The sequence below is a fragment of the Nicotiana tabacum genome, chromosome 23 (genome assembly GCF_000715075.1).
Source record: "Nicotiana tabacum cultivar K326 chromosome 23, ASM71507v2, whole genome shotgun sequence".
NCBI lineage: Eukaryota > Viridiplantae > Streptophyta > Magnoliopsida > Solanales > Solanaceae > Nicotiana > Nicotiana tabacum.
This window is the reverse complement of record NC_134102.1, coordinates 50,481,340-50,495,469: the sequence shown is the minus strand read 5'-3', so window position 1 is coordinate 50,495,469 and position 14,130 is coordinate 50,481,340.

Here is a 14,130-nt window from a genome sequence, read left to right as displayed (position 1 = left end):
TTATCTTGTGTTTCTTGAGAAAGAACACTTTGATTAGATTGTATGTTGAACAACGCCACTTTCGAGTAAGCTAAGATATTAATTATTCGAATTTAAAAGCAGGATTAGAGATAACGAAGTTTTGGCGAAAATACTTCTAGTAAATTATCGTAATTGATCAAGATATAATTGCGGTAAACAAGAACTCATTATCTTTAGAGAGTGTTATGGCGAGATTATAGCTAGCGTGTCTGGAATTAATCCGACAATTGGGGAAATCGTAAACCCTAGATCCTTTTATCCTTGAATTCAACCTCATTCTTGCTAATTGATAGTTTTTATTGTCATTTTTCCTTAGTTAAGTAATTTTTGTTAATTCAAAAATCAAATCTTGAACTCTGAAAGTTGTCTAAGCTTATTATTAGTGATACTGGAAAGTTGTAGCAAATAGGTTAGTTCCCTGTGGGATTCGACTCCGGACTCTTGAATCAGATATTTTTACAGCGATCGCTTAGTCCTTTTTATAAGGCATAGTTGGGCGTGATCAGCTCTCTAAGTCCAAAATCACCATACGGAGCTATTGGAACCGTCAAAACTCCATTCCGGAGTCGTCTACACAAAAGTCAAACTGTAGTTAACTGTTTTTATTTAAGCCTCCAACTTAGGGACTATGTGTCCCATTTCACTCTAAAACGCACCCGAAACCAAAACCAAACATCCCTGGCAAGTCACATAACCATGATACAACATACAAGAGGCAATAAATAGGGGACCGGGGCTAAAATACTCAAAATAACCGGCTGGGTTGTTACACTATTGTTGGCTTGCCTAGCAAGTGAAATGTTAGGCGCCATCATGGTCTCGAGGGTGGGATTCTAAGTCGTGATAAGTTGGTGTCAGAGCACTAGGTTTCCTAGGTCTGACGAGTCATGAGCAAACTTAGTATAGTCTAGAGGATCGGTACGGAGGCGTCCGTACTTATCTTCCAGAGGCTATAAGGCTTTAGGTAAATTTCACTTCTTTCTTTCTTTATCGTACGATTTTATTCTATCATTGATGTTTGAATCATTCCATTCTTGTTCTCTCATAGATGATGAGAACATGCACAACATCTATAGCTGGGCAGGAGCCGGATCCCCTTGTTGTAGCCACTATTAGGGGTAGGGGTAGGGGCCGAGGCAGAGGCAGAGCTCAGCCTAGAGCACGTGCAACATCACCATTGTGGAGACTTAAATTGATAATGAGGAGGAGATCCAAGTTCAAACAATGGCCGTAGATATTGTTAGATGGATCGAGATGATTTGTAGTCAGGATAGAGAGGCGGTATTTGAGAAGAGGCCTCGTCACTTTGGTGGTTTAAGTGGGGCCTCGTCTAGAGGCAGGGGTTCATTTGGTAGAGGCCATCTTCCTAGGCTGATTCAGTCAGCGCTTCAGGCATCTCATTGTGCTTCGGGTAGTCGTGGTTCTTATGGGTCTCATCCTGAGCAGCTAGGGTCTCGTCCTTAGCAACAAACATTCAGTGCACCACCGCTACAGAGTTACTACAGTGGTTATCCGGTCTGTTAGGGTTAGTCTCATCTTTAGCAGCCAAAACAGTCGAGGGAGTGCTTTGTGTGTGGAGGTACAGGTTACATCAAGAGGAACTATCCTAGATTGATGGGCATCAGACCTCAATAGGGTTCTCGTGCCATTATGCCGGCACTGGTTGCTTTACCGCCCGCACAACCAGCTACATGCAGGGGTCAGCCAGCTAGAGCTGGAGGTTAGGCCATTAGAAGTGGAGGCCGGCTAGCTAGAGGCCATCTGAGAGGTGTAGGTTAGAGTAGTGGGGCCCAACCCTATTTTTATGTATTTCTAGCCAGGCTTGAGGCAGAGTCATCTGACGCCGTCATCACAGGTATTGTTTCGGTTTTCCATAGGGATGCCTCAGTCTTATTTGATCCAGGCTCTACCTATTTATACGTGTCACCCTATTTTGATTTATATCTGGTTAATTTTTCGTGATTCTTTGAGTGCTCCTGTCTATGTGTCCACGCTTGTGGGAGATTCTATTGTAGTAGATCATGTTTATCGTTCGTGTGTGGTTTCTATCGGGATCCTTGAGAATAGTGTAGATATTCTACTTCTTGATATGGTGGACTTTGATATTATTTTGGGCATGGATTGTTGTCACCTTATCACGCTATTTTGGACTGTCAAGCCAAGATGGTGACTTTAGCCATGCCGGAGTTGCCTCAATTTGAGTTGAGAGGGACTCTTGGCCATTTTACTAGCAGGGCTATTTCTTATGTAAAGGCTCGACATATGGTCAAGAAGGGATGTCTAGCATATTTGGCCTATATCCGTGATCCTAGTGCGGAGGTTCCTTCCATGGATTCAGTACCAGTTGTGCGCGAGTTTCCAGAGGTGTTTCCTGTAGATTTGTTGGGGATGCCACCCGATAGAGATATTGACTTATGTATTGACTTGGCTCCGGCACTCAACCCATTTCTATTCCACCATACTGTATGACCCCAACTGAGTTGAAGGAACTGAAGGAGCAATTGCAGGATGTGCTTGAAAAGGATTCATTAGACCTAGTGTCTCTCCCTGGGGTGCATCAGTGTTGTTTGTAAAGAAGAAGGATGGTTCGATGAGGAAGTGTATAGATTATCGGCAGTTAAACAAAGTCACTATCAAGAACAAGTATTCGTTGCATAGGATTGATGATTATTTGATCAGCTTCAGGGTGCCAAAGTGTTTTCAAAGAATGATTTGAGATATGACTACCATCAGTTGAAGATTAGGGCATCGGATGTCCCTAAGACAGCGTTTCAGACTCGGTATGGTCATTATGAGTTCCTAGTGATGTCATTTGGCTTGACAAATGCCCAACAACATTTATGGATTTGATGAACTAGGTATTCTAGCCTTACTTGGATTCTTTTGTGATCGTCTTCATTGATGATATTTTGGTTCACTCCCGTAGTTGAGAGGAGCATGAGCAGCATCTGTGGATCGTACTTCAAACTCAGAGAGATAGTAAGTTATATGCCAAGTTTTTGCAGTTGAGTTTTGGTTGGATTCGGTTGCCTTTATGGGCAATGTTGTATCTTCCGAGGTCATTAAAGTGGATCCTAAGAAGATTGAAGCAGCTCAGAACTAGCCTAGACTTATTTCAGCTATAGAGATTCGGATCTTCTTGGGTTTGGCAGGTTATTATCGCCGATTCGTGGAGGGGTTTTCATCTATCTCAACCCCATTGACCAAGTTGATCCAGAAGGGTGCTCTTTTTAGATGGTCCGATGAGTGTGAGTTGAGTTTTCAGAATCTCAAGACTGCTTTGACCACAACTCCAATTCTAGTTTTGCCGTTAGCATCAGATTCATATGTAGTTTATTATGATGCTTCACGGATTGGCATCAGATGTGTCTTGATGCAGGAGGGTAGGCTGATCGCTTATGCTTTGCGTCAGCTAAAGGTTCACGAGAAGAACTACCCCGTTCATAATCTAGAGTTGACAGTTATTGTTCATGCATTGAAGATTTGGAGGCACTACCTTTACGGCATGCCGTGTGAGGTATTCATGTATCATTAGAGTCTACAACACTTCTTTAAGCAAAATGATCTAAACTTGAGGAAGCGGAGGTGGTTAGACCTATTAAAAGACTATGATATTACTATTTTGTACCATCGCGGGAAGACCAATGTGGTGGTCAATGCCTTAAGCAGAAAGGCTGAGAGTATGTGTAGCCTTGCGTGGTTTCTCGGTCTTCTTTGTATGAGCGCATCAGAGAGCGTCATTATGACGACCCCATTTTCTTATCCATAAGGACACAATGCAACACGGCGATACCAAGGAGGTTTCTATTGGATATTATGGGGTGTTGCGGATGCAGGGTCGGATTTGTTTGCCCAATATGGATGGGCTTCGTGAGTTGATTCTTGAGGAGGCCCACAGTTCGTGATATTCCATTCATCCGGGTGCCGCCAAGATGTATCAGGATTTGAGACAGCATTATTGGTGGAGAAAAATGAAGAAAAATATAGTAGAGTATGTGGCTCGATGTTTGAATTGTCAACAGATAAAATACGAGTATCAGAGGCCGGGCGGTTTGCTTTAGAGTCTTGAGATTCCAATGATTTGGTTTGAGCCGGGAGAGGCTAGGTTGTTGGGTACTGATTTGGTTCGGAATGCCTGGAAGAAAATCAAGTTGATTTAGGATCAACTTCATACAGCCAAGTCTAGGCAGAAGAGTTATGCTGATCGGAGGGCTCGTGATGTAGCATTCATGCTGGGAGAGAGGATTTTGTTATGGGTTTCACTCATGAAGGATGTGATGAGGTTCGGGAAGAAGGGAAAGTTGAGCCCTAGGTATATTGGTCCTTTTGTAATCCTTGAGAGAGTTGGTGAGGTGGCCTACAAACTTGCATTATCACCCAACTTATCGGCAGTTCACCCGGTGTTCCATGTTTTCATGCTTCGGAAGTATCACGGTGATCTGTCCCATATATTAAATTTGAGCTATGTCCAATTGGACAAGGATTTGACTTATGAGGAGGAGTCGGTGGCAATTCTAGCCCGGTAGGTTCGGAAGTTGAGGTCTAAGAGTTATCCTTCTGTGAGAGTGCAGAGTAGAGGTCAGCCGATCGAGGAAGCTACGTGGGAGTCCGAGTTTGATATGCAGAGTAGATACCCATACATTTTCATCAGTTCAAGTACTTTTCTATGTCCGTTCGAGGACAAACGTTTCTTTTAGAGGTGGAGAATGTGATGACCCGATAGGTCATTTTGAGTACTAGCCCTTATTTTTGTGTTCCGAGACCTCTATTAGCTCCATTTGATGTTCCTCGAGTTGCATGCATAGTCTGTGTCTTTTTTCCGAAAAGTTTTTTACGTAAAAAATTGAAGCAAATATGATTTTTTAGCTTTAAAACAACTTGAATTGACTACGATCAATATTTTTTGAAAATGACCCAGGATCGGTATTTTGACGATTTTGATAGGTCTGTATTGTGATTTTGGACTTAGGCGTATGCCTGAAATTGAAATCAGAGGTCCCTAGGGTGATTTGACTCATTTTGCCAAAAGCTTGTAAATTGAAGGTTTGGAAATTTCCTAGGTTCGACCGAAGGTTGACTTTATGATTATCGGGTTCGGATTTTGGTTACGGGACTTGGTATATGTCTGTTTTGCTATTTGAAACTTGTCTGCAAAATTTGGTGCAAATCGGAGGTTGTTTGATTTGATGCGGACGCTTGGTTGTGATTTTAGAAGTTCTTGAGTGTTCTTTGAAATTTCATGCATTTTGACGTCTGATTCGTGGTTCTAGGAGTTATGTTGGTGTTTTGATTATGCGAGCGAGTTCGTATGGTGTTATTGCACTTGTTTGCTTTGTAAGGCCCCGTACAGTTTTGCCAAGAAATTTAAGGTTTCGTGGTGTCGAGGTAGGCTAATGGGTTTGAGGATTGTAGAAAACGAGCCATGGTATGTACTTTTTGGGTTGAAGAATACACTAAAGTGTTGATGGGAATTTTTGGCAGAAGAAGGCGATTCTGCGGTCAATTTCGCGATCGCAGAACGGTTCCGCGGACCGCATAGGCATCGCAAAGTGGAGCAGAGAATGGGCAAATTTTGAAAAACAGTTCTGTTGGCCGCATAATCATTTTGCTGGTTGCAGAAAAATTCTGCTGCCTACATAACCATTCTACTATCCACATAATCGATTCTTCTGCCCACAAAATGATTTTGCTGCTCACATAACGATTTTGCTGCCCATATAACGATTCTGCTACCACATAATTGACTCCGGGGATCATTTTGGAAAATTTCTTATCCGACCCTTTTGATATAAGACCTTAGGGGGTCATTTTACAAGGTAAAATCTGATTTTTTTGAGAGAGGAGAGAACTATTTTAGAGAGAGAAGGCGAAGACCTAGCATGCTAATCATTTCTTCTTGCCCCAATCTTCAAGAATCAAGGAATCCAATCACAAGATCTTCATCTAAGAGGTAAGGTTCTACTCCCTAGCCCAAAATTTTAGGATTTGGACTAAAAGTAGGTCATGAGAAGTATGATTCTTAGATTTGGGAGGTACTCTTTATGGATGAATGTACCTATAAGGGTGGTAGGGAGGTTGTCGAACTAAATTGGGTGAATGATTTGTTGTGGTATGAAAGGATTCCACCATAGAAACCTTGTAGTGTAATTTGCACACCTAGTGCTTGATGAAATGCCTAAGTGAGCTGAAACCATGGATCTCTCCTTAATTATGGTTCAATTTTGTTATATCTCTAGTTGATTGGAATTGCTAGAAGTGTTGGGATGTTGTGGTAATCTAAGGGAAGCTCAAGCAAGGTATGTTGGCTAAACTTCTCTCTTAAAATTGAATCCCACGATGTTCTTGTAAGTCCCGAGTTGTTCATTATAAATTGACTATTCCGAATAAGCTTTGTGCCGAAAGAGATATGTTCAATATGTGTTCCGAATGCTCTTATCATGTAATGTTATCTTTCGGGAATGCGTTCAAAGTATGGGTTGTGTATTAAAATGTTATGGTTTTGAGTCGTTTTTCAAATGAAAGTTATGATGCCAAATTGTGTGAGAAAAACTCGATGTGCTTAAGACTCTTAATTGGTCATATGTGTATCTAAGGTCTAGATTAGAAATGCCTTGTTGTTGATAACCCATAAAGATGATGAAAAGTGAAAGAAGTGGGTTGGAGATGTAAAGTGTGGCTACCGTGCCAATAATAAAAGTTATATTTGTGGCCAATGGTGCCAATGAAATGAAATTATGCGAGAACGGTTATGAAATGAGCCTTGATTCAACTGCTCCAAATTGACTTCGAAAATAGATTTGCCTAAAAGCTTATGTGCTCAAGTCATGCCCAAAGGTGGTTGTTTTAACTAATTCTATGCTTTGTAAGTATTTCCAATGTGGTTTGAGCTCTTACATAATCATGAGTTGAAACTGTGTATTGCCCTTTTGGGGAAAAGTATTTCAAGAATAAATGGTGTGTTACTCGTTTATGATTTTAACTTGCACTTTGATTGCCAATCATTTTACTTCACTTCTTGGAAAGAAATCTATTGTGTTTAAAGCCTTCATTACTAATGAACCTAAAGTTGTGATTTTCGGAATATTCTATATGTTGATATTTATGATGACGATCCATGAAAGGAAAGATATGAAAGTGTGGAATATAAAATATGGCCATTGTGCCATGAAAGAAGAATCATATGTAAGGCCAAGAGAGCCAATGAAATAATGATGTTGTAAGTGGTTGAAAGTACGAATGAAGTGATATATGGTGTGGAAGGTTATGAGATGAACGTATTTGTACTTTTGTTTCCAATGTGTTATAAGCTCCTACATTCTCATGAGTAAAGGCTATGGTGTTCCTAAATGTTTTAAATGCTCTTAATGTTCTATGATCACCCATGGCAAGTACAAGTAAGTGATAGTATGAACATAAAATGTGACCGCTTGCCAAGATGAGAATTATGAGGCATTGTATGTTTCAATGGTTTCAATCATTGTATGTATGCTTCTAAAATAATAAATGCAAATGACTTCGATGTTAAGTACCCAAGAATTATGAACCTAGCTAATGACCTCAAGATGACAAGTGAGTGAATAACGAGATGAAAGGGAGATGTCCTATGCTAAATGATGATGAACCTTAAAAAAGGAAATTGGGCTCATGTGCCATTGAAATCGACTTATTGATTCACCATGCATGTGCTAATGTAATGAGTTATGTTTATCCATGATGAGCATGAACATGAAGTATTCCAATGATACGGGAAATTACGACCTTAAATGTAATGTTAATCATGTCGCTTTGAGTTTATATATGGTTATGTGCATAATGATGTGTTATGAACCCTATGGACGGTCTATGAAATGCATAGGTGTATTGTATATGTGATCCTATGGACGGTCTATGAAACGCATAGGTGTATTGTATATGTGATCCTATGGACGGTCTATGAAATGCATAGGTGTATTATGTATGGAATCCTATGGACGGTCTATGAAACGCATAGGTGTATTGTGTATGAAATCCTATGGACAGTCTATGAAACGCATAGGTGTATTGTATATGGAATCCTATGGACGGTCTATGAAACGCATAGGTGTATTGTGTATGGAATCCTATGGACGGTCTATGAAACGCATAGGTGTATTGTGTATGGAATCCTATGGACGGTCTATGAAACGCATAGGTGTATTGTGTATGGAATTATATGGACGGTCTATGAAATGCATAGGTGTATTGTGTATGAGATGCATAGGTGTATAATATGATATGTGAACACTAAGGACGGTCTATGAAATGTATAGGTGTAAAATAAGAGAGGGATATGGACGGTCTAGTGAGACGCATTGTTAACGCAGACAATAGGTGCCACTTTCATTGCCCTTGTTTGTACATGTTGTTATATTTACATTATATTTTGTATCCCACACATAATTCATTTGGCTCAATTGATCCCAAAAGAAGTTCAGAATGGTGTAAGTATAATAAGACTTGAAATGTGATTCTATGGGACGTTTCATAGTTTCTTGATGTACTTTATTTGCCTCTTATTTGAGTTACCAGATTTTCATATGTTGTTCTGTCTGCTTTACATGCGAGTAATATTCCACATGTACTCACATCCCTTTTGTCGGGGGCTCTGCATCTTTTAATGGATACAGGTATACTTCTATTGGATGATATGGATCTTTGATGGGGATATGCTTCACTACTCAGCTTATGGTGAGCCCGCTACAGTTCTAGTGGGTGTTTGAGTCTAGTTTGTTTTATGTACTTAGGTATCTATTGTCATAGAAGCTTCATGTACACTGTGGGTCATGTACTTAAAGTTTTGAGTTTTGTCATGTATTTATGTTCACAGTATTTACAGTTATTTATAAAGTTATGTATCCATCATGAGGAGAATTTTAGGCCATTGAGCCAAATGTATTCAATTTGAAAGTCACGATCTAATTATGTTATGGTAAATCATGCATGAGTAATGATGGGAGGTTGATGTAAATTAGACTTGCTCGACTGGGTTTACTCGGTTGAGCACCGGTCGCGCTCCCCGAGGTCGGGGCGTGATATGCATGTTTGGTTAGGAGCCCAGAGGTTCATGTTTGGTTACCTGACCTCGTCACTACTCTACCGAGGTTAGGCTTGGCACTTACTGGGTACCGCTGTGGTGTACTCATACTACGCTTTTGCACATCTTTTTGTGCAGATCCAGGTACTCCTTACCAGCCCCGACATCAGTGAGTTACCTGTACATGGAGACTTCGAGGTATATCTGCCAGCGTCCGCAGACTCTGGAGTCCCCTTCTATCATTATTGTGTTGCTTCCTTATTTTCTTTAGACCTTGATATATATAGAGACATTGAGGATAAATTCTTAGAAGCTTGTGACTTATTTCTACCAGGTTTTGGGAGTTTTAAATTATGTAAAGTTTCAGATTTCTAATTTTTATTCCGCATTGATAGGCCTACCTAGTCTAAGAGACTAGGTGCCATCACGCCATCCTACAGAGGGAATTTGGGGTCGTGACAGGAGGGGGGCTTACCTTTCGCAAACGCGGCCGGCTTTCCGCGAGCGCGAAGCTTTGTGGGAACCTGGGGGAGGCTGGACTGTTACTCTACTCGAACACGGGTTATGGCTCGCGAACACGAAGGCAAGGGGGAGCCAAGCCTTCGTGAACGCGAAGGTAACATCGCGAATGCGTAGGATTTCTGGCTGCTATTCTTCTTGAATGCGCCATGTGCTTCGCAAAAATGAAGAGCAACTGATGCCTAGTTATTAAAATAGCTGAAAGTCAGGAGTTTCTTCATTTATTACCATTTTCAAGTTTGAGCTCGGCCTAGAGGCCATTTTGAAGAGGTTTTTCATCCCCACTTCATTCGTTAGTAAATTTTAACTTGTTTCATTACATTTCCATAAACACCCTTTGATTTTAACCTTTAATCTAGGATTTTTCATGGTAGAAATTAGGGATTTGGGCGGAAATTGGGAATTTTGTAAAATTGAGATTTAGACCTCAAATTGAGGTCGAATTTCGAAACTAATCACATAACCGAGCTCATGGGTGAATGGGTAATTGGATTTTGGTCCGAATCTCGGGTTTTGACCAAGCAAGCATGGGGTTGACTTTTATTGACTTTTTCCAAAATCATTAAAGATTGAATCTTTTTCATTCGTGGGTAGTTTCTAAAGGCTATTTTGAATTATTTGAACTATATTTGGCTAGATTTGATTGGTTTGGAGGCTAAGTCTAAAGGAAAAGCCACGGTTGGGCATTGATTTGGTTGCGGAGTGAGGTAAGTATTGTGTCTAACATTGACTTGAGGGAATTAGGACTTGTTAAAGTATTTGTTATGTGTATTATGGGGGGAAGTGGCATATATGTGAGGTGACGAGTGTATATGCACCATCACGGGATTTAGCATGCGGGATTGGAGTATTTACTTCCATGTTTTCATTTGTTCCATGTTATTTTGTGTTATATGCTTTAATTGTAACACATTTTTACTTGACATCTATGTAATATTTGTTACTTGTTATTTAACTGCTACTTGCCTTGATTTGTTCATTTCCCGTGCAATTTCTGCTTATATGCTACTTGTTTCAATTTGCTTTAATTGTATATTTTAATTGTTACCTATTTTTCCTATTTCCATTGTTTGAGATTTTGAGAGGTTGGACATTCCCGTTTATATTGCATTTTTTTATTGTTTATACATTTCACCCCTCTGTGTTGTTACTTTGCAAGTATCTTTGTTGAGTTATATGAGTTAATTGTTTGACATTGTTTGGGGTACAGTTGCACGCTGCAATGGTACTGAACAATATTGAAAGATAAGAAGGAATAAGGCCAGATTATGATATGAACAAATGATGATATGGTCGGATCGGGTTGCATGCCGCAACGGATTTGATATGTTGTATTATACTTGTTTGAGATTGTAGAATCATTTTTAGTATTGTAATATGAGGCTTGAGGCTTTGTTATTCAGGGCTCTCTGGTAGTTGGTATTCAGATCCGTTTCATGAGTTTATTGCTCTATTCTATTCCTTTTTCTCCTGTTATTATTATTTTTCACATGTTATTTGTGAGTGACCTACCATAGCATCGTCACTACTTCGTTGAGGTTAGGCTTGGCACTTACAGGGTATATGGGGTAGATTGTACTCATACTATACTTCTGCACTTCTTGTGCAGATACCAGAGTTGATCCTAGCGGTGCGTAGTGAGACTGCTCGAATTCAGCTACTTGTGGAGACTTGAGGTATAGCTGCATGGTGTCCTCAGTCCTGAAGTCCCCTTCCATTCTATCATTACTGTTTATTTAGCTTTAAAATAATTATATTTTGTTCAGACTTTATCTTTAGCACTCTAGATGCTCATGTATTTGTGACTCCAGAATCTGGGATATGTTTAGATTATGTTATTCAGTATTATATCACTCTATTTCAGACTATTACAAATATTATTGTTAATGTTTTGATTCGAATCGTTAAAACTAGTTAAGTAAATTTAGCTAACTTTGGCTTGCCTAGTATCCTACAACTCAGCCCACTTGGCTTTCAATTCCTCAAATTCTACCTACAACTGAGTGGCCTTTGGTTGTGAACCATCTTTTCTTGCTCTGATTGCTCTAATCGGGCTTTAAGCTCGTCCATCTGAGCAAGTCTTGCCTCTAAAGTCGGGAGACGCTCAGCGAGTTGATCTCGTTCAACAGCAATTTAATCCCGCTCGGGAGCAAGTTCTTCTTTGGCTTGGATCATCTTGTGCAATTCCTCGGAGGCAAGAAGGTTAGCCTGAAAAGTCAAACATTAAAGTTATTGAGGATAATTTTTAGCGAAGGAAAGGGAAAAAAAGAAGAGCAAGATGATACATGAGTAGCAAAGTGGTTGCTATTGATCAGACACTCCGCAGAAAGAGCTCCCATCTTTTGTTAGTTTTTGTTCGAAGCCAAAGGCTTCAAGTAGTTGGCAACTCCCACCGGATTTGAGAGTAAGTGTCACTCATTCGAAACCAAAAGAGTGACATTACGTTTACTATCGGGGTTTCAGATAGGTGCCGGGAAAATATTCTCAATGCTCCCGTGATCGGGTGGCCGAGGGGAGCGAACATATTCCATTTGTTCAGTTGGGGCCGGCGAAGATGCATGAGCTGACAGTGCTGCAGCTGGTTGTTGAAATTGGAGGTGGAGGAATGTCAGAGGTAGAACTCCTCTGGCCGGAAGCGACAATTGGGTCTCAAAAATGGGACTTTGTGTTTTCAACCATTTACATTTCTGTAAAGAGTCCTCGAATGACTTCCAATTGAGCGTCCGGTTGAGTAGGGGGAGTTTTTCTTCTTCTTTGAAGAGAAACTACCTCATCATCATCCTCGGTGTTTCTTCATCAATGGCCACTGTGATCGGTCCCACTGGGGTTTCTATTGTAGAAGGCTTCTCCTGAATTTCAGCCTTGGAGGTACGTCTTCTTTTTTTATTTTTTTCCTTAGACTAGGGACTCAGGGAAGATGAGCCACCATTGGGTCATGGGAAACCTCAACAACATGACAGACGGAAAACCCCTTTGGAAGGCCTGTGTATTATGAAAGGGAGTCAACAAATTTATACTAAGTCATGTTGGAAATTGAAAAGAAAAAAGAGAAGTTATACTTACCATAGTTCTCGGCCTTCCAGTTGAATTTGAGTGAAATTTCTTTCCACTTACTAAAATCCATCATGGAAATATCTAAAATCTTCTGTACCCATTGGGTCAGGTTCAGAACCGATGGAGGAACCCAACGGGTAGCTGAAATAATAGAAATAAAAGTTAGCAAAAAAGGGGATTTTCTTTAACATAGTAGAAAAATGATATTTAAAAAACTTACAAGTAAGGTTCCAAGATTCAAGGAAAGAAGGTGTTGTCGCTGGAAGAATGTCCCTAGTATCAATGACAAAGAACCTTTCCATCCAACCGCGATCGTTATCATCATCAACACTGGTGATGATGGCATGATTACCGCATTTGCTGAGTTTGATCATGCCTCTTCAGAAAATCTTTGGGGAATAGAGGTTGATCAGATGAGCAAGAGTGAGGGTTTCACTGGCTCGGGAGCATAGTACCCGAATAAAAGCTACCGTTCGCCATATTGACGGACCTACCTGAGCGAAGCAAATTTGGTAGTTATTGCAAAACTCAAAAATAATGGGATGGATTTTTCGGCTCATTCTTAAAGTAAAAGGGTACGTGTAAATGTACATGAATCTTGGCTTGCTGAAAGTGACCCTTTCCATTTCATTAGGGGCTAAAAGTTCAATGTATTTCCAGTCACAATCTTCTTTCACAATAGGGATACTAGCCAGACGAATGGAAGAAGGGTATCTACTAACGAACCAATTTTTGTCATTTTTAGGGTTGAAAGGTTCCTTTTGTAGTTGAAGATCCGTCTCAAAATTTAGTTGAGAGGGAATGATTGTGTTGGCAGTTGGAGGACCATCATCGGCTTCCTTGATTTTTTGCTTTTTAGAAGGGCCACCACCGATGTAAATGCCTAAGTTACCAGGGAGGTAGTAGAAGACATGATGATGGAAAATCTGAGTAAGAAAATTTTACTAAGAAAGGAAGGTTTGCAGAAAATCTTAAAGGTAATTCGAAGAACAAGAGTTTGTAAATGTGAAAGATAAAAATTGTGAGAAGTGGAGAAGCTTATAGGTGGCAGAGTTCATGGTCATCATTACCTAGAAAACTGGTGAAATTATTTGCCGAATCACGGGATAACATATGTTCGGCTCATTAAATGCAAGGAAACGTGCGTCCTTTCAAGTGTCAGAAATCGTTCAAGATTTTTCCCGCCAAGAATAGAGGTCTTATCTACTTCCCCGTAACATAGAAGTTAGTCACCGGAAAGTAGGGGGATATCTGTATGGGTAAAATTAATAAATGACAGGTGGATGTTCGTCAAGTTGACACGTGATAGTGAAGACAAATAAGATAGGAGTCAACAAATAGCTGACATCAGTTACGAACATGTGAGCGGTGCTGAATGAGTTTCGAAGACACTGGAACCAGGAGCAAAAGTTTGAAAGGAAGATATCGGTTGGAAAGGGCAGCATTCAATGAGAAGCCATTACAAAGAATCATTGTATTTATAC